This window comes from Equus asinus, chromosome 2 (genome assembly GCF_041296235.1).
Source record: "Equus asinus isolate D_3611 breed Donkey chromosome 2, EquAss-T2T_v2, whole genome shotgun sequence".
Lineage (NCBI taxonomy): Eukaryota > Metazoa > Chordata > Mammalia > Perissodactyla > Equidae > Equus > Equus asinus.
In genome coordinates this window covers 21,817,135-21,835,409 of record NC_091791.1, presented here as the reverse complement: position 1 = coordinate 21,835,409, position 18,275 = coordinate 21,817,135, and the positions used below count along the sequence as shown (strand labels likewise).

Genomic DNA, 18,275 nt, shown 5'->3' with positions numbered 1-18,275 from the left:
TTCTGTTAGGCGTCGTTTGAGGTTGCTTATGTGAGCTTTTTCTTGTTTAGTGAGGTGAGCCTGTATTGCGATGAATTTCCCTCTTAGGACTGCTTTTGCTGCATCCCAAATGATTTGGTATGTCGTGTTCTCATTTTCATTAGTCTCCAGATAAAATTTGATTTCTTCTTTAATTTCTTCAATGATCCATTGTTTGTTGAGAAGCGTGTTGTTTAGTCTCCACATTTTTGCACCTTCATCTGCTTTTTTCTTGTAGTTGATTTCTAGTTTAATAGCATTATGATCAGAAAAGATGCTTGATATTATTTCAACTCTCTTGTATTTATTGATGTTTGCTTTGGTTCCCAAAATATGATCAATCCTTGAGAATGTTCCATGCGCACTTGAGAAGAATGTGTATCCTGCTGTTTTTGGATGAAGTGTTCTATATATATCTATTAAGTCCATCTGGTCTAATTTTTCATTTAATTCTATTATTTCCTTGTTGATTTTCTGTCTGGATGTTCTGTCCATTGGTGTTAATGGTGTGTTGAGGTCCCCTACTATTATTGTATTGTTGTTGATGTCTTCTTTTAGTTCTGTTAAGAGTTGCTTTACAAATTTTGGTGCTCCTGTGTTGGGTGCATATATATTTATAAGTGTTATGTCTTCTTGGTGGAGAGTCCCTTTTATCATTATATACTGTCCCTCTTTATCTTTCTTTATCTGTTTTGCTTTGAAATCTACCTTGTCTGATATTAGTATAGCGACACCTGCTTTCTTTTGTTCATTATTAGCTTGGAGTATTGTTCTCCATCCCTTCACTCTGAGTCTGTGTTTGTCTTTGGGGCTGAGGTATGTTTTCTGGAGGCAGCATATTGTTGGATCTTGTTCTTTGATCCATCCTGCCACTCTGTGTCTTTTGATTGGGGAGTTCAATCCATTTACATTTAGAGTGATTATTGAGATGTGGGGGCCTACCACCACCATTTTGTGTCTTGTTTTCCGGTTTTCTTCAGTTTCCTTTGTTTCTCGTCCCATGGTTTAATCTGTTCTGATGTAGAGCTGCTACTCTCTGTTGTTGTCCTTCTACTTATCTCCTCTGCTCTTGGTTTTGTAGCCCCTTTCCTTTTTTGGATTTTTCAGGAATGAGGGTTTTCCTGAGGATTTCCTGAAGAGGAGGTTTTGTGGCAATGAACTCCCCTAATTTTTGTTTATCTGGGAAAGTTTTTATTTCTCCATCGTATTTGAAGGATATTTTCGCTGGGTAGAGAATTCTCAGCTGTAGATTTTTGTCCTTCAGATTTTTGAATATATCATTCCACTCTCTTCTAGCCTGTAAAGTTTCTGCTGAGAAATCTGCTGATAGCCTGATGGGGGTTCCTTTGTAGGTTAGTTTCTTTTGCCTGGCTGTCCTTAGTATTTTCTCCTTATCGTTGACTTTTGCTAGCTTCACTACTATATGCCGTGGAGTTGGTCTTCTTGCATTGATAAAGTTTGGAGATCTATTGGCTTCTGTCACCTGAAGATCCATCTCCCTCACCAGATTTGGGAAGTTCTCAGCCATTATTTCTTTGAATAGGCTTTCTGCCCCTTTCTCCTTCTCTTCTCCCTCTGGTATACCTATAATCCTTACGTTGCATCTCCTAATTGTGTCTGATAATTCTCGGAGAGTTTCTTCATTTCTTTTTAGTCTTGCTTCTCTCTCCTCCTCTGCCTGCAACAATTCTATATTGCCATCTTCCAAATTGCTAATTCTTTCCTCCATATTATCGGCCCTACTGTTCAGAGCATCTAGATTTTTCTTAATCTCCTCTATTGTGTTCTTCATTTCCAATATTTCTGTTTGGTTCTTCTTTATCGTATCAAACTCTTTTGTGACATAGCTTCTGAACTCGTTGAGTTGTCGGTCAGAATTCTCTCTTAACTCATTGAGAATCTTAATGATGGCTGTTTTGAAGTCATCATCATTTAGGTTATATATCTCATTTTCTTTGGGATTGTTTTCTGTGTATTTGTTACTTTCTTTCTGTTCTGGAGATTTAATGTATTTTTTCATATTGCTTGATGTTGTTGATTTGTGCCTCCACATGGAGATAGAGTTTAGTTGCTCCTTTCACTTGTTTCAGCTGCTGCGGTAGGGGAGCAGCTGTTTATACTGCACCAACCAGGAACTCTGTCTGCAGTTGCTAACTGGGCCTGGGCCCCTCCTCGTAGCCACAGTGGCCCTTTGGATTCCCTCCTCTGCCGTGGGGGCCGTCACAGGGGGGCTTCAGGCTGCTGGTGCCTACTGTTGCAGCCCACCTAGATGTGCTCTCTCCTTGGGGTCTGCAACGGTGTTATGGGCTTTTCCAGCGGACAGGGGTGGGATCACTTATATTTGTCTGTCCGTTGCTGACGGCACCCACAAAATCTCACTTGTCCTCTATGGGTCGCAGGAGAGCTATTGGCATCTTCTACAGTCTGTGGTTAGTTCACCTAGCTATGCTGCTTTTGCCCTGGGGTCTTCCAGCCTTATGGCTGGTGGCTGGGTGCCTTCTACTGGTGCTGTGCAGAGGCTTTTCCTAAGGCTGCTGTGAGCCTGTAGGGTTTCCCCTAGGCTACGAAGCTGGGTCTCTGGAACTCCCCCCAGCCCCAGTCCTCTCCGAGATCTCCGGCTATCCCTAGTCCCACGGGTCGCCCCGCCCTCTGGGATTCTCTCTAGGCCTCTCCCGGAGCCGTGAATGCTGTGCGTGTCCCCTCTGCTAATGGCAGATAGAGAGTTTTTGTCTGCTGCCCGGGCGGAACTCTGGCGCTTCCCCTCCGGGTCGCAAAGCCGGCCTTTGAAACTTCCCCCAGCCCCGGTCCTCTCCGAGATCTCCGGCAATCCCTACTCCCTCAGGGCGGGCAGCGGCAGCTGGGAGCCCTCCGTACCCCCAGCGACTCTCTCTGGGACCCTCCGGGCGCCGCGAACACCAGGCAGGGTCTCCCCGCCAATGGCGGGGAGAGACTCTCCCTGCGGGCTCAGGTGTGCAACTCCAAAGTTTCCCTCTGCGTTTAGGAGTAACTGCGGGGGGTTTAGGTAGGGTTCTGGTCACCTGTTTCCACCGTCGCTCCTCTGTTGTGTGCTCGCTCCTGCCCTAGATGTGTGTAGATCCTCTGGAGGCGTCCGTTGGAAGAAAGCCTCTTGCGGGTACTAGGCTGCTCGTCGGGGTCGGAGAGTTTTCACCTATTTCCACATCCTCCCGGAGGAAAGTCTGTCCGCCTTCCGATGTATAGTCGCGTGGGTATCTCAGACGTCCTGAGATGCTGTCTGGATATCCTTTGTCAAGCGATAAGTGTCCAAATAGTTGTAGACTCGAAGGGGGAGAAACAAAGAGGACTACTCACGGCGCCATCTTGGATCCACCCCAAACAGACTTTATTTTTTAGAGCAGTTTGGGTTCACCATGAAATTGAATGGAAGGTACAGAGATTTCCCATATACTCCCTGCCCCCACCCAAGCATCCATTATCATCTATTATCAACATCCCCCATCAAGTGGTACATTTGTTACAAGTGATGAATCTACATTAACACCTCATAATCACCCAAAGTCCGGAGTTTGCATTTGGTTTTACTCTTGGTGTTGTACATTCTGTGGGTTTGTACAAATGTATAATGACATGTTTCCATCATCATGGTAGCAAGCAGAGCAGTTTCACTGCCCTAAAAATCCTCTGTACTCCACCTATTCATCCCTTCCCACTCCCTACTTGATAGTAATTGTATTAAAGTCATTTTAATCTCAATGGGAATTACCACTGTGTTACCACCTTATACATTAACATAAAATTTCAACTCATTTTCAAATTACTGTGGATTACAGTATCTAGTTACAAATCAGATGCTGATTTATTTTCCTTATTTGCTCATTTTTTGAAGTCCTTTTTCATGTCACCTCTAAAAGTGCATACATCTCATTAATTATTTTTGCTGACTGTTTAAATGGGTTGTAGAACAAAGCAATAATTTTGAAAATTATAGCCATCTAACCCCTACATTTAACAAAGACTCCACACGCTAAGAGATACTATTAACTTGACAGCAGTTAAAAACTCCGGCACAAATGCTTCACTGCAAGATGCGTTATTATTTTAACAAATTTCTGAAATGAGATAAATCTTTAAAGTTTCTTTCCTACTTTGAAGTTTTATAAATCACAATGGAAAATGTAGGGGAGGAAGACAGTTCCTCTACCCTCTAGATCCTTCTGGCTGGTCTAAGAATTAAACTGACATGAGACAGAATAGCAGAAGAAAATCAAACAAGTCTTGTAACATGTATACATGGGAGAAACCCAGGAAAACTGAGCAACTCGCCAGAATGGCTGAAGCTGGCAACCTTAAATACTATCTTCAGCTAAAGATAAAGGAGGATATTGGGGGTGGGGGGAGTCAGTTATGGGAGCTTGCCAGAAAAGGCACAGGAAACAAGAGTAAGGTTATTATGCAGAGTTAGGTCCTTGCCTTCCACATTGACAAAAGTTTCTAGAGATAAGGTCATCCTCCTCTTCCTGGTGCAAAGGAGAGACCTTTGCAAATGGAGATTTTCCTTACAGATGTAAATGTCTCTTACAAACTTCTACTGGGTTTTCAGAGATTCTCCCCTGTCTGAAGTTTTTTAAAAATAACCAGCCCAAAATAATCTTTATGCCAAACAGACGCTTCTTGAAGTGACCAATTCTGCTCCCCATAAGAACAGGTGCAAATGGATTTATCTTTATATGAAGATTACTGGAAAAAATTTAAGATTCTGGGATATATTTAGGGAAATAAATTTATTGAGCACCCATTTTGTGCCAAGAACATTATGTGTTTATTTTATTTCATATTTTTAACAAGTCTTATTTATGGCACTTTAATTTCTATTTGACAGATGAGATGACCGACGCTTCGAGTGGCTAAGTAACTTTCATAAGCCAGGTAGAAGGGAGCATTCCAGGCAGAGGAACCAGCATGTGGTATGTGGAGCTGAAGCCAAAGGAAGACAGGGAGTTGAAGGAATCAAAGGAAGGCCTCAGGGCTGGAGTGTGGGATAGGGGAGGGTGGGCTGAGCTGAGGCCAGGAGCCAGGCAGTGTGGCTCAGGGAGGGTTTAACAACAAATGTTAAGGATTTGGGACTTCGTCATGTCTTCCTCAAACTCACTGCAGTGTGAGGAATGGATGGGAGTGACAATCACAATAGTCCCTGGAAGATGATGGTAACATGAATTGAGGGCCAAGGGTGGCCAGCAAAGGGGAAAGCATATGGTTTTGTGAGGAAGTTGGTAGGTGAGATTGACAGGCATTACTTATTGATTGCTGGGTGATGGCGAGTGGTGAGAGACAGTGATACTGAACCTGTTAATCTCAAGTTCGAGTGCCTGTTGCACAGTCAGCCAAACACTGAGACATCAGTGCTTGGAGATGCAGAAAGGTTTATTCAAACTGGCCAAAACGAGAAGGGAGGAGCCTGGGTTCGCTCAAATCCACCTCCCCAAGAACAGAAAGCAGCGGGGTTTATGGAGCTAAGGGGCTGGGCAGGAGGTGCTTCGGAGAAAACTCCAAAAAGCTTCAAAAGGAAGATGTGGGGGTGATCCCCAAGTCTTCAGACTTGCTCAACTGTGTGGAAGGTAATTGTCTTTGTTAGACAAGGAGTACCAAAGGAAGAGGTACTAAGAGGAGAATTTTGTTAGTTTATTCTAAGACACGAGGAAGTGCGTTTGAAACGCGCAGAACAGGTTGTAGGATACAGGGATCTGGAGTTCTGTGGAAACACCTAGGCCAGACGTCTAAGTTTTGGCGTAAAGTGAGGAGCATTAAATATTTACTGCAGTGTTTCCCAAGTTGTACCTTGGACCTTCTCCAACAGAAGCCTCCACAAATCCGTCCTGTAACTCAGCATTCTCACACATTCCTGTGCATGGGGACCACCTGGTTGTAGCAGAGGGGCCAAGTGCAGTGCATGGTGGTGAAGCGCCTGGATTCGAATCCTGGCTCCCTTAACTCTGTTACTCAGTCTCCTCCTCTGTAAAATGGGGATAACAGTATATACCTCAAAGGATTTCTTGAAAATTAAAGAAGTTGATATATAGCTCTAAAAATGATGCCTGATGTATCGTAAGAATTCGATACCTGCTAGCTCTCATTATTTTCTGGGGAACTTTGTTAAATGTAGACTCATGGATCCCAAACCAGTGTTCTGGGATTTAGTTCAATTCCATCTCAACATATGTCCTTTTAGTCTATGCCATATTGATGTTATTCCTCATTCCTCATTATTATTTATATCAAAGTACTACCTGCTCATGGTTAAGTAAAAATTCAAGTTGAGTTTATCGTAAAAAGCAATAGCTTTCCATCCCATAGCTTCTCTCCTGAAATCTCACTTCCTGGAAATAATCAGTTTTAGTCATTTTCCTATTTTCAGTTTTCTGGTGGTTATCGCTACAGTTCTTAAGTATTAAATTCATACCACTGTATCCTCATTTGTCCCATTTATATATACATTAGCTTTGTTTTCTATATTTTTTGCACCTCGTCTTTTCAGAATTCTTCTAGTTGTAATTGTATCCTAGCCTTGTAGCCAAAGAAGGGACACAGGGAGCGGAAACGGAGGATCTTTCTGCCCCACCTTCTCAAGACCCAGGGCTCCACAGGACTAGTGTCCTCCCCGAGAGAGAGAGCATCTCCCTGAGGCCAAAGTCAGCCTCTCAGCCCTCAACAGCAGGGCCCAAACCTGGGACCCCGTGTGTGACTGCTTTTAGAGGTGTGTTCACTTATCTCATTGTAGGATAAGATCTGGAAAACATTCACAGTGCTCTGCATGACAAAAAAATTTGTGAGAGCACACAAAGTAGCTTGGTGCCCATCTCAGGCAAAATTTAATGGTCTTGAGCTGCAGTAAGAATTTCTTTGACAGTAACATGTCTTTCCTCTTTACCAACATTCTGCCTGCAAGTTGATTTATTGACATGAACATGCATAACTGAGCCTGTTAAATGAGAAGAAGCATGAATTCCATTGCTTTAACCTGCCGCATTTGGGATTTGTTCTTTGCATTCACAAAATGCAACATTTCACCTTGCTTCCTTATAGCAAGGAATGACAATTTGGTTTAAACTGATGCCCCATTCTCATTTGGAGTTACTAAAACGAGATATCTGAGGATGATTTGAAGTGTTTTCCGGGAGGAATTTCTGCTCAGGTTGCAGCAGAAAAGATTCAGGTAAGACGCAGAAGACTATGAATTAATTACTAGGCAGGAGGCATCCAGTAAGACACCTCTGCTTACCAAATGCGTTTATAAAACTGCTATTGTGATATGGTCTCTTTCTCTTGAATTTCAGAAAGGCTGTCAGAAAAAAACAGCCCATTTATGCCCATGAGGAAGCACATAATAAGAACGAATGATGTTATCATCCATTCCGATAGTATTTTTAGCTTTTCAAGACACTTGCTGTTTGTTCTCCCATTTGAATTTCACGAGAACTCTGTGCAATGGTGGGGCAGGAGTGGGTGCCCATATTTTCTAAAGGAAACTGAGGCCAGAGTGTGAACGATGTGCCGAAGTCACACGGAGGCAGCAGCTGAACCTGGGCTAGAACTACGTCTCCTTAAGTTGTCCGAATATTTTGACTAGAAAAAAGTTCTAGCCACTTTTAATCATAATTAAGCAAAGCAGTGTTTGTCCCTCCTTTCTATTTAGCCAGTCATATGCCCTTCTTCAAATCTATGTAATTAAATCTTCTTTCCTCCAAAAACACTTGCATAGCTCATCTTATCCCTCTCTCATGTCCCCTACTTTATTTACTTACAGAATTCAGGTGAAGAGTCTGGTTCTCCTATATCAACGAATATATTACCCTGTGCCAATCATCTAGATTTGTGTATAATACAAATAGTCATTGCAAAGTGTAGTAAATATCTCCAAGATAAGAATTACAAGCCTGCATAGCACAGTAGTTCAGAGCATGGGCTTTCAGTGTGTCAAATCTAGAATCAAATCCTGTTTGCTGCTTATAAATGGGCAGTCTCTCTAAGCTTCAGTATCTTCATTGTAAAATGATTAAATAATAAGACTTACTTGTAGTGGATGGCTAATGTTTGTTTGTTTGCCCCTTCCACCACACCATGCAATTCTGACGGGGCTACTATCATGGGATCTGGTTCTTTAGTCCATTTCTCTCACTCCCTTTTTAAAAATGAAAATCCAAGTCCATTAGAGATAAAGGGTTTTATAGGAAGGTGGAGAGTGGCTTGGAGAAGAGAAGGGTGCAAGGATGGACTTTTCTGAAGGCAAGAAAGCAATGCCCCCAGCCTGGTGGAGGAGAGAGAACTCCACGTCCAGGGGCAAGTGAAGGGAAGGGTGCTGAGATAGCTCCTAGGCAGACTCTAGAGAAGAATAGATGTGAGGGGCACGACGATGAGACCACCTGCACCAGGGACCCAGCCTCACTCCAGTCTCACATCGAACAGCAGGAATCAATAGGGTGAGCACCCCCTACCACACAATGAGGATGTCAGCAGCTAGCATGCAAGGAAGTGAGAGGTTCTGCCTCCCTTTTCAAGATGCTAGAAGAGCTCTATGGATGGAAGGGGCCCCATAATGACTGAAACTGAATTACTATCTAGTCCAGCTAGATGATATGTAGGACTAAATTATGTTGCTTTAAATGAACAAAAGTAATATTTCTTGCATTTCTGAGCTAATGGGCCACTGTGCATTGCCATTATGAGTACTACGTATAATTTCTGTAATCCCAGTCTTTGGTAATTAGCAATCCACGTGTGGTAATTATTGTAATACTGGCATCATCATACATGTTTATACAGAAGAGCATTGGATATCCATGTCTCATCCCAGCCTAGACACCAGGAAATTATGTTATTCACAAAACAGGAGTTAAATGCACATATTTTCTTGTACCTTTCCACTAAAGGTTCAAAGACATGAATGAAAGAGAAACTGTCAAATTTAGATTGAGTTCAGACATGCATGATGGAACTCATTTCCCATCATCCTCACCAACATTTGCTATTTTCAAACTATTTAATATTTACCAACATGACATCAACCAGTTGGTTAAGGATTACCACCTCTGGAAAGGCAAGGATTTTCTGGCCCTTACAGTCTGCATCTGGGCAAACAGCTATAGGTTGAAGGAGGGAGGAGAAAGGAGACACCTGGATAGTGGAATTGAGAGAATTATTTTCTCCTGAGGACTCAGATCCCCAGGGGGAGAGAAGGACAATGTCAATCAAACCCTCACTAAATACTGGCCCAGGACATGGTATTGATTTTTTTTTTATTTGGCAAATGTGATGACTTTGACCTGTCCCAGGATGGGAGGTGCCAGCCTCTCGTGCTTGTCAGTCTTTACTGAAGGTTTATGATTGCCTGTAACGCACATCACATTCTGGGTTAATGCTTATTCAGTTAGAAAACTGGTTTCTTTCTCTACTATTTGTGGAGAGGATTTTTGGGTTGGGGGGAGTTTTGTTTTTAATTATATTTCCTCCAACATTTGCCAATGCAATCAGTGATTGCCACTTTGGAAAGGTATGTTAGAAGTAGAGAAAGGCGTGTCCTCAGTTTTTCTCTTCCCTCTGGCTCATGAAACCACTTTATTTATATCAACAGAGAAAAATGTTGGACAGAATCCAAGGGCCTTGGAAAGCAGACAAGACAATCCCTCTTCTCCCAGGGAATTGAAAATGACTAGAGGGCAGCTTGGAAAACCCTATTAAGACAGAAGCCCTGTGAAACTCAGGTAGGAAGAGGCCAGCCAGCCTCATGCACCTACTGCACAGCGTGTGTCCGGAGAGATTCCCACGGCCCCTCATTTCTCAAAGAGCGGAGAAGCATGCGGGTTTATGTGCTTCAGAACCCTTCCTGGTTTGTGACCTCTGTTCTCTCTAGTTATCATCCACCTTGATGAGTGCTGCCACCTATGAGTGTGAGGGATGTCTAACAGGCAGCCCAGCCTCAACACGCAGACAAGGGAAGACGAGGAGACAGAGAGCAACATCTGGCATTTCAGCTCCCCGCTCAGTCATTTCCTATTTAGTTAACTAAGCATTTGTTATTTGAAAGCAAAATAGCATAACATACATCCTTGAGTGGCTGCTACAATTTAAACCCAGATCTGGTGACCTCAAGATGGGAACTCTGTGTTCTCATGTATAGATAATATTAATGATAATGGTTCTTCAGAAAATATTTGCAGTAGGCACATTTTTTGAAAAATTAAATGTACATGTAAATTTTACTGCTTCATGTTGCTTGATTTATATCTCTTTGTAATTGTCCTTCATATTGTTATTTTATTTAATAGATGATACATCTTAATCATTAAGGAAATTTCTCCTCTTCCTTATTCTCCAGTTACCAATCAATAGATGTCTTCAGTGTCCTAGGACCAGAAGTCCCCATTTTCCTTAGGTGTTCTAGAAAAGTAAAATGACCCACAATGGGCTAAAATGATGAATGCACTGACCGTTTTCTGCCACCTTGCACAGAATGAACTCGTTCTCCCATTCCAGAAAGTTCCACAGTGTGCAGAGATTCCACAAAGGGGAGCCATAACACTGGACTCTTCTCTTTTTCAGAAAAGCATTTTGCTCTGGGAATTCAAACCACGATCCTAGCTCGCTGGCAGACATCTGCTGTTCATTGATAGCACCATCTGGTATTTCAACTCCTTCCTTTGTTGTAGAAGCTTCATGTAGCTGCCTCCCCAAATTAATTATTCTATAACAACTTGTTTTCTGGAAGCACAGGCCAAATAGGGCAGTTTTGCTGAAAACTACTAATTCAGTGCTTTGCTCGTGCTGGAATGGGTATTCCTGTGCCTTCCCCTCATCATGGTCTAAGTGTTTCAAGCCGTTATATTTAAAGGAGTGAGGGGCAGGGGAGGAATGTATGCTAACGCCGTGAGTAAGGAACTTCGGAAAAAAATGTGTTTATCTGCATTTCACCAGCTCATGAGCATGCATGGCCTAATCTAAATAATATATTTAGAGGGGTGATTATGATAATACAGGCTGAGCTAGATCTGTCATAGGAGCTTAAAGAGTGCTTCCTGGAGTGGTGATGGTTTTTAAGATAGCTATGCCCTTCACCCATTCAATTAGCAGCTTCTTCAATTACTGATCGCACAGTTCAATTTGCAGCAGTACCACGAAGTTCTAGTGCTGGGGGAGAAGCTGTCTGTGTGATGCAATGAAATGAGCACTGGAGGGGGTAGCTAGCTAACTGAGTGATGTTCAGTAAGTCACTTGGTTGCTCTGGGTCTCAGTTTTCTCATTGTAAATAAATTACCGACCCAACACACTCCAGGTTGTTGAGATGCTCAAATGAGATAAGGGTATCAAGACATGGTGCAATTAGTAACGAGCAATATGTACGTATTAAAATTTCACCCATTTATCTTTTCTTTACAGACCAGAATCTGATAAAGTTGGGTACTCATTGCTGCAACTCTGGAGCAAGATGCTTAACCTGTAAGTAAGTATGATTTAGGGGCAAATTGTTTCATGTCTGCTCACTTGCTCTAAATTTTTACACACTGAACTCTCTGTTCAGAATATACATTTTTTTCCAGCATTTGGCTGCACAACAGCAGTATGATTTACCACAGTGGTTCTTCATCCTGATGCCACGTTAGAGTCACCTAGGATTCTTTAAATATGCCAATACTTAGGCCTCAAATGAACAGAGTCTCTGATGGCAGGGGCCAGGCACCTGTATTTTTTAAAGTGCTTCAGTTGATTCAAACACACGGTGAGGAAAGAGAACCACTCATTCAGAGGAACGAGCACTAGCTTCACTGTTCTGCTGACTGTGTGACCCTGGGCTGAGGTCTCGGAGACTGAGTTATCCTGTGTAAAATGGGAAGGGGGAATCGACAACTTTCAGTGTTGTTGTGAGGGTACAGGATCACTTAAGTAAATTGCCCAACCCAGTAGAAACCCAGTAGATGTCAACTATTCTCATTTATGCACTGACTTTTATTGTGTAGTCTCTTTTCCTGAGTGTGCGTGTGCTCGCGCGCATGTGTGTGTGTGTGTGTCCCCAAAGCTGGAGTATGAGCTCTTTGAGGACAGAGACTGTAGTTTACTTTTCCTCTAAATCCCCTCCAGCTCCCAGCACAGCACTGAGCATATAGTAGGGGGTACATAACAGCTGTGACAACTATTTTTGATCAATTTATTGACAGAAAGGAAGTTCAAAATCATCTTCAGCTCTGTCAAGGGTATTGGAAAACGTCAAAATTGCCTTCTAGTAGACTCACCAGAGCTTTTGGTAAAACTCAAAAAAGCATTTGATCTCTGAGTCTAAGTCACAAAAAACCTTTTCTATAATCCGACTGCGAGCCTCTTAGCTCAGATGTTGTGTTTGAAAAGGGGTCATGTTTGCCCCAAGGCATTTCGTTTGATACAGGGCTGCAGGTAGGAAGCTGCGTCATTTGTGATGGCAGGACCTGGCTTTCATTTCTGAAAGAAATGATGTAGGTGTCATGTTCTAGAAACAGGAGTGGTTGGATGGCAGTCAGCATAGCCAAGTGCTTGGGTGCATGAACCCGGGAATTGAGTGGGCTTGTGAAGGAGAAATAGACTTGTGAAGGAGGAATGGATGGGGACTCTGGGAACAATGTAGGGAACCAGAGGGTATTCATTACTGTGTTAAAGCAGCAAGGAGCTACTATTTACATCCTTTCTGGCTCAAATCCAGAGCGGCCTTAGAAGTGGAACAGGGAAATCCGTGGGGCCAGCTGTGGCAAGGGGAGAGAGAAAGAGCAAGGGAGGTCAGGCAGAGGGGCTGCATTCTCTCTCAACTGGACATGCTGCCTCACCACATGAGCATCCTTGCTACCCTCTACCCTATGTTGGGCAGCAGGCATGAGTTAGAACAGACTAGCAGCCTGCAGGCATGTTCTGTGTGGTCAGTGTATTTAGTTCACAGAGTGTTTTAAAGCATAGAGCAACTAAAGAGGTGTTACTCTAGATCTTAACAGAATTCAGCAACTTCACCACCTTCTATGTCATTTGCCTGCCTCTGTATGATTTTGGGTTTGCAAACTTGAGTTAAAGACTGTTGATAGCCACAGAAGACAGCTGTTGTTCTCTGCCAAGCATGGGCAATAAAATGCTCTTCATTTTATTGCATGTCCCAAGCTTCAGTCCAGTATTCTTTAAGATTCCCCTCCAGAGGTAATGGTAATTCAGATCAATGAAAGAATATAGATTTTGTTCTTATCCTCAATCATCCTTAGTTACATGGCACCCAGAGAGCCTTGGAGTATGTACCACAAGGTGTGCACTGGATTTGGGGATCTGGGGTGTTGTACAGAAGCGTATGGTTCTAAGAAGTTGGGCAACCCAAATTGGAGGTCAAGGAAGGCTAAGACTACAAAGTAATGACTTACAACAAATCAAGTCAAAACTCAAGTCATCTGAGCACCAGGATGTAGACCAGGATGGGAGGAAAGGTCTGCCTCCATCAGAAGTCTCTTATGTACACTTCTTTCCACCAGTGTAGGGTTGACCCTGGGCATGAGACAGCATTAGTGGCACATTGATATGTGTTTTCCCTGGAAGAGAAAGGCTGTCACCAGCTCAAATTTCAAATATATTTCTAGTTTTAAAAAGTTTCTGTCGTTTTCACTTTTTTCTCAAGTCTCAGAAAAATCATCTTTGTTGGAGTAGTCAAATAAGCAGGTCTGATATGGGAAAAAATATGGAGAGTCATTTTGAAAGAGGTAACTCTCTGGACGGATGTCTCTACTTATTGGATTTCCATAAATACCTGTAACTATTTTCATAATGGGATTTTAACATTTTGATTTTTACTCATGACTTTTATAGCACAAAATCCATAATTGTAACACCTCAGTTTTGTCCTTTTTGCATTCCTTTCCTATTTTTTCCAAGTATACCGTATATTACATTATTGTATATGATGTAATACAGTTCTGTGACTTTTTGCCACAAAATCAGTCATAAAATTTTTCTCTTAGAAAAATACCATTTTTTATATTCATGAAGACAATATTTTACTGTGGCAAAGTTATCGTTTATTAACATTAAAATTACATTAGCATAATATTCATATACCTTAGCATAATATTCATTTACAGTAACATGACATTCACATTGCATTTACCTAAGATAAATTCCTAGAACAGATTAAGTACATTAATGCATATTTCACTTGTTTCCAATTGTTTGGTGTTTTTAAAAGGCTTCTTACTTCTTTATAATTATTTCCTTAGGATAAGTCCCATGAATTGGATTACTAAATCAATGATTCTGAATATAAAACAAGACTTGTAAGTTTTCGATTTTAATACTCAAACTTTCCAATAACATGGGCAAAGCACTAATTATTTCACCCATATTACAGGCAGAAAATCTGAGCCTAAGAGGTGAAGTGATTTTCCCAAGCCCGGTGAAGCATGAGCAGAATAAGACCTAAAATTAAAGTCTTCTAGTTCTTGGCTTTTCCTTCTAGAGAAGAGACATTAAGGAGAGTTGTTGTTTGGCTTTATTTTTAAATTGTCATTATAGTTTCGCAAATTTATAATTTTTCTACTTTTATTTTGGAGGAAGGCTATCAAGGGAGGAAAGAGGACAAATTTTGTTCAGTGAATTTCAATAATAATAAAATCTAAAACAAAATAATGATAAAATTTATAATAATACCTGACTATAATAATTGAACCCCTCAACACTCCAGGCACTGTGCTAAGTGATTCACGTCACTGGTGTGTGCTGGGGCCGACAAGTGGATTGTGTGCACATCTTCCCAACTCGAAATGGCTCAGGTGGGAGCACTTACAGCATGGAAATCAGCAAATGCTGACCTCCCTCCCACACCAGCCCAAGAGCTGGTTGCTAAACATTTATTGGCAACCCACATGAAATGACTTATTTCATTTAATGGGTCTAAACAAGCCTATTTTATGGTAATAATCCTCATTCACAGTGAAAAAACTGGGGCCTGGGGAGGTTAAACTATTTCCTGGTGTTAAGCAGCTATTAAGTAGCAAATCTGGAATCTAACCCATGCAATCTGATTCCAAAAATTAACATTTAACCGCCAAACATTACTGTTTCCTGTTGAGCCAAAACCATGCAGATGGCTAGAGAATATTCTGAGATGACTGGAGACAGATTCCAGGTTGTGGATTTTGATTTTGCTTTATTTTCCCAACCTCAAGGGGGTGAGAAGACTCAACGTGGAAACTATCTGGCTATCTTCACCAGTCGCACTATGACCCTTTGAGGCAGGTTGATGGTAAAAACAGAAAACAGTTTCCCCTTTATGAATGAGTCATGTGTTCCCAGTATCTTGCCCAAGGTGACCAAATCAGCCAACAGCCCATAGAGCTTACTCAGTGCATTAGGCCCCACTGCTTCCCAAGATGAATGAGCTGAGCCTGGGGCTTGTGACTCAAGTAAACAATGGAGATGGATGCTCAGTTGGCTTCAGCAGTGAAATGTCGTGTCATTCCACTGTTGTATCTAGTATTGAACACCATAATTTCTTTTATGTAAATCATTCTCCACCCCCTCAAGGATAGTGGACTTGTTAATATTGTTATTCTTCATGCATGCCATCTGTGACAGTGCCAGTTATTCAAGAGATTTTCTTAGCATAATTATTCTACTCCGCTCTTATTCTAGATGACTTACATAAAATTGGTTTATTACTTTTGCAGAAGTAGAGAAATATTAGGATTTAAGCCAACAATGAATAGTAGCAACTAACAAAAGGGAGCTATTTCAGTCAATTAGTTACAATGTGAAAACAAATATATTAATGTGTCAACTGCAGGCAAAAAAGAAAGAGCCCAGAATTTCTGGGGGTTTAGGAACTACCTGTCAATTACATAAGATGAGGAGTTACTCTTGTTGTTTCCTGGAAGACTAGGACTTTGGAAATGAATTTAATAACCACAAATGAGCATTCCCTTTGAAATAACATCCATAAAATTTGTATAAGTAAAATTACTTGCTATTTGTAAAACATTTTACAGCTTTCAAAAGTTTATAGATATAATCCTTGAAATACAGTTCTTAGAGACATGATGTTACTACTCAAGGTCATATAGCTCTCCAGTGGCAGAACTCAGACTTTCTGATGTGAAGTATATTTCCTTTTCCATTCTACCAGTACCGTATTGTGTCTCTAGATACAAGAAATACATTTACAGTGCATGAAATAGACATTCAAGTGCCAAAGCAATGATCTTTAAGAGAACAGACATGCTTGTCATTGAATTTTTTTCTTTATTTATCCTCCACCCATTGGCTTCAAGAAAGTAGGCAAGGGATAACTTTTCATTGAAATATTCCCAAATTTGTGATTTGAGATGAACCTTGGATATCATTAATCCAACTCCTACCCAATATCTCCTAAAATATCTTTGACAAATTCTCAGCAGTCTCTTACTGAATATTTCTGGAAGTGAATTGTTTTATGATATCTTTGGGAAATTGTGAGTCTAAGACATTTTTTTTAATGTAAGTCAAAATGGTCTTCTACCTCAATTTAGGACTTCCATCTGCAGTTACACAAAGATCTACTTGTAGTATAGCAGAAAGAGTGATGGATTAAGTGGTTTCAACATTCGCTCCGCCTCAAAAATTCTACCTGAAAACTCTTCAGATATTGGTATTCTCTGATCTAATTCCTGCTACAGATTTTTTTCCTAAGTACATCTAAATGCTTTTTCCTGAAGACTCCAAAGGATAACTGTATGACATGGGCTCCAGGTTCCTTATTAAACTGGACAGTTTTAGTTTGTCACTTAATTAGTCAATAAGGTGAAGAACCTTAAAATTCTTAAAGACGTGCCAAATCCCAACTCCATCCAGCATGTCTTCTGTTAGTGGGGAGAGCAGTCGTGAAACTTACAGTAGTGAGAGGAGAAAGAATTATTTCAGGTGGCCCTTTGGGAGATGGTCCTGAGAGCATCATGTTTCCCCTTGTTTAATGATCACAGTGATTTATTTCATGGAGAGAGAAAGAAAAATTGGTCAAACGTGAAATATGTGATGAGTACAATTGAGAACTATGCTCTTTGGCAAAGAAAATTGGGCAGTATCAGTAAATAAAGGAATTGCTATACTTTAAAAAGTCAAAGATTTCAAGGTTAGTTGGTAGAAACACGTGAATTTAGTAAGTGTAGAAAAAAATCTGTACAGGTCAGGATACTGTGGGAAAACATACGTTATAGGAGGAAAAAGGTGCAGAATTTCTGCATTTTGAGTACCAAAAGAGTGCTACAAACCAAGTACACTTATGTTCTGATTTATAATCAGCTAAATTTCATTCTCAATGACTCTCGGAGACTGCCTTACTTCTGAAAACAATAGTATAATGATAAAAGCCATTTGAATATGTACAACAGTAAATCCGAGTTTGTTCCCTTGGAGAAATGTGTGGGAAGGATTCCTGGAGCAGAAAAAGGAAGACATAACCAGGGGTTAGATTATGTTTTTGTTCTTGTTTTTAATTAGGGTAACATTGGTTTATAACATTATGAAAATTTCAGGTGCACATCATTATATTTTGGCTTCCGTGTAGACTACATTGTGTTCACAAACAAAAGTCTAGTTTCCATCTGTCACCATATCTAAGTGCCCTTTTACTCCTCTTGCCCTCCCCCACCCCCTTCCCCTCTGGTAACCACCAATCTGTTCTCCATATCTATGTGTTTGTTTTTTATCTTCCACATATGAGTGAAATCAGACAGTATTTGTCTTTCTCTGTCTGACTTATTTCACTTAGCATAATACCTTCAAGGCCCATCTATGTTGCTGCAAATGGCACAATTTCATCTTTTTTATGACTTAGTAGTATTCCATGGTGTATATATACCACATCTTCTTTGTCTACTCATCCATTAATGGGCACTCAGGTTGCCGCAATAAACATAGTGGTGCATATATCTTTTCAAATTAGTGTTTTCATGTTCTTTGGGTAAATAGAAGTGGAATAGCTGGATCATATGGTATTTCTATTTTTAATTTTTTGAGAAGCCTTTATACTGTTTTCCATAGTGGCTGCACCAGTTTGCATTCCCACCAGCAGTGTATGAGTGTTCCCTTTCTCCACATCCTCTCCAACACTTGTTATTTCTTGTCTTTTTAATAATGGCCATTCTGATGGTATGAGGTGATATCTCATTGTGGTTTTGATTTGCATTTCCCTAAGAATTAATGATGTTGAACATCTTTTCATGTGCTTGTTGGCCATCTGTATATCTTCTTTGGAAAAATGTCTA

At 41.0% G+C, this 18,275-nt stretch overlaps 1 long non-coding RNA gene across 3 annotated transcripts in view; it reads left to right on the top strand.

The window, feature by feature from the left end:
- The window catches only part of LOC139044590 (uncharacterized), a 63,753-nt gene that overhangs the window by 11,933 nt on the left and 33,545 nt on the right, over positions 1-18,275 (top strand). For 2 of the 3 annotated variants that reach the window (XR_011501655.1, XR_011501657.1), the window contains 3 exons: positions 9,623-9,752; positions 10,591-10,670; positions 11,425-11,484. This is a non-coding gene — a long non-coding RNA (uncharacterized lncRNA). The remainder of the gene's footprint in view (positions 1-9,622; positions 9,753-10,590; positions 10,671-11,424; positions 11,485-18,275) is intronic. The other variant, XR_011501656.1, reaches the window with a different exon arrangement.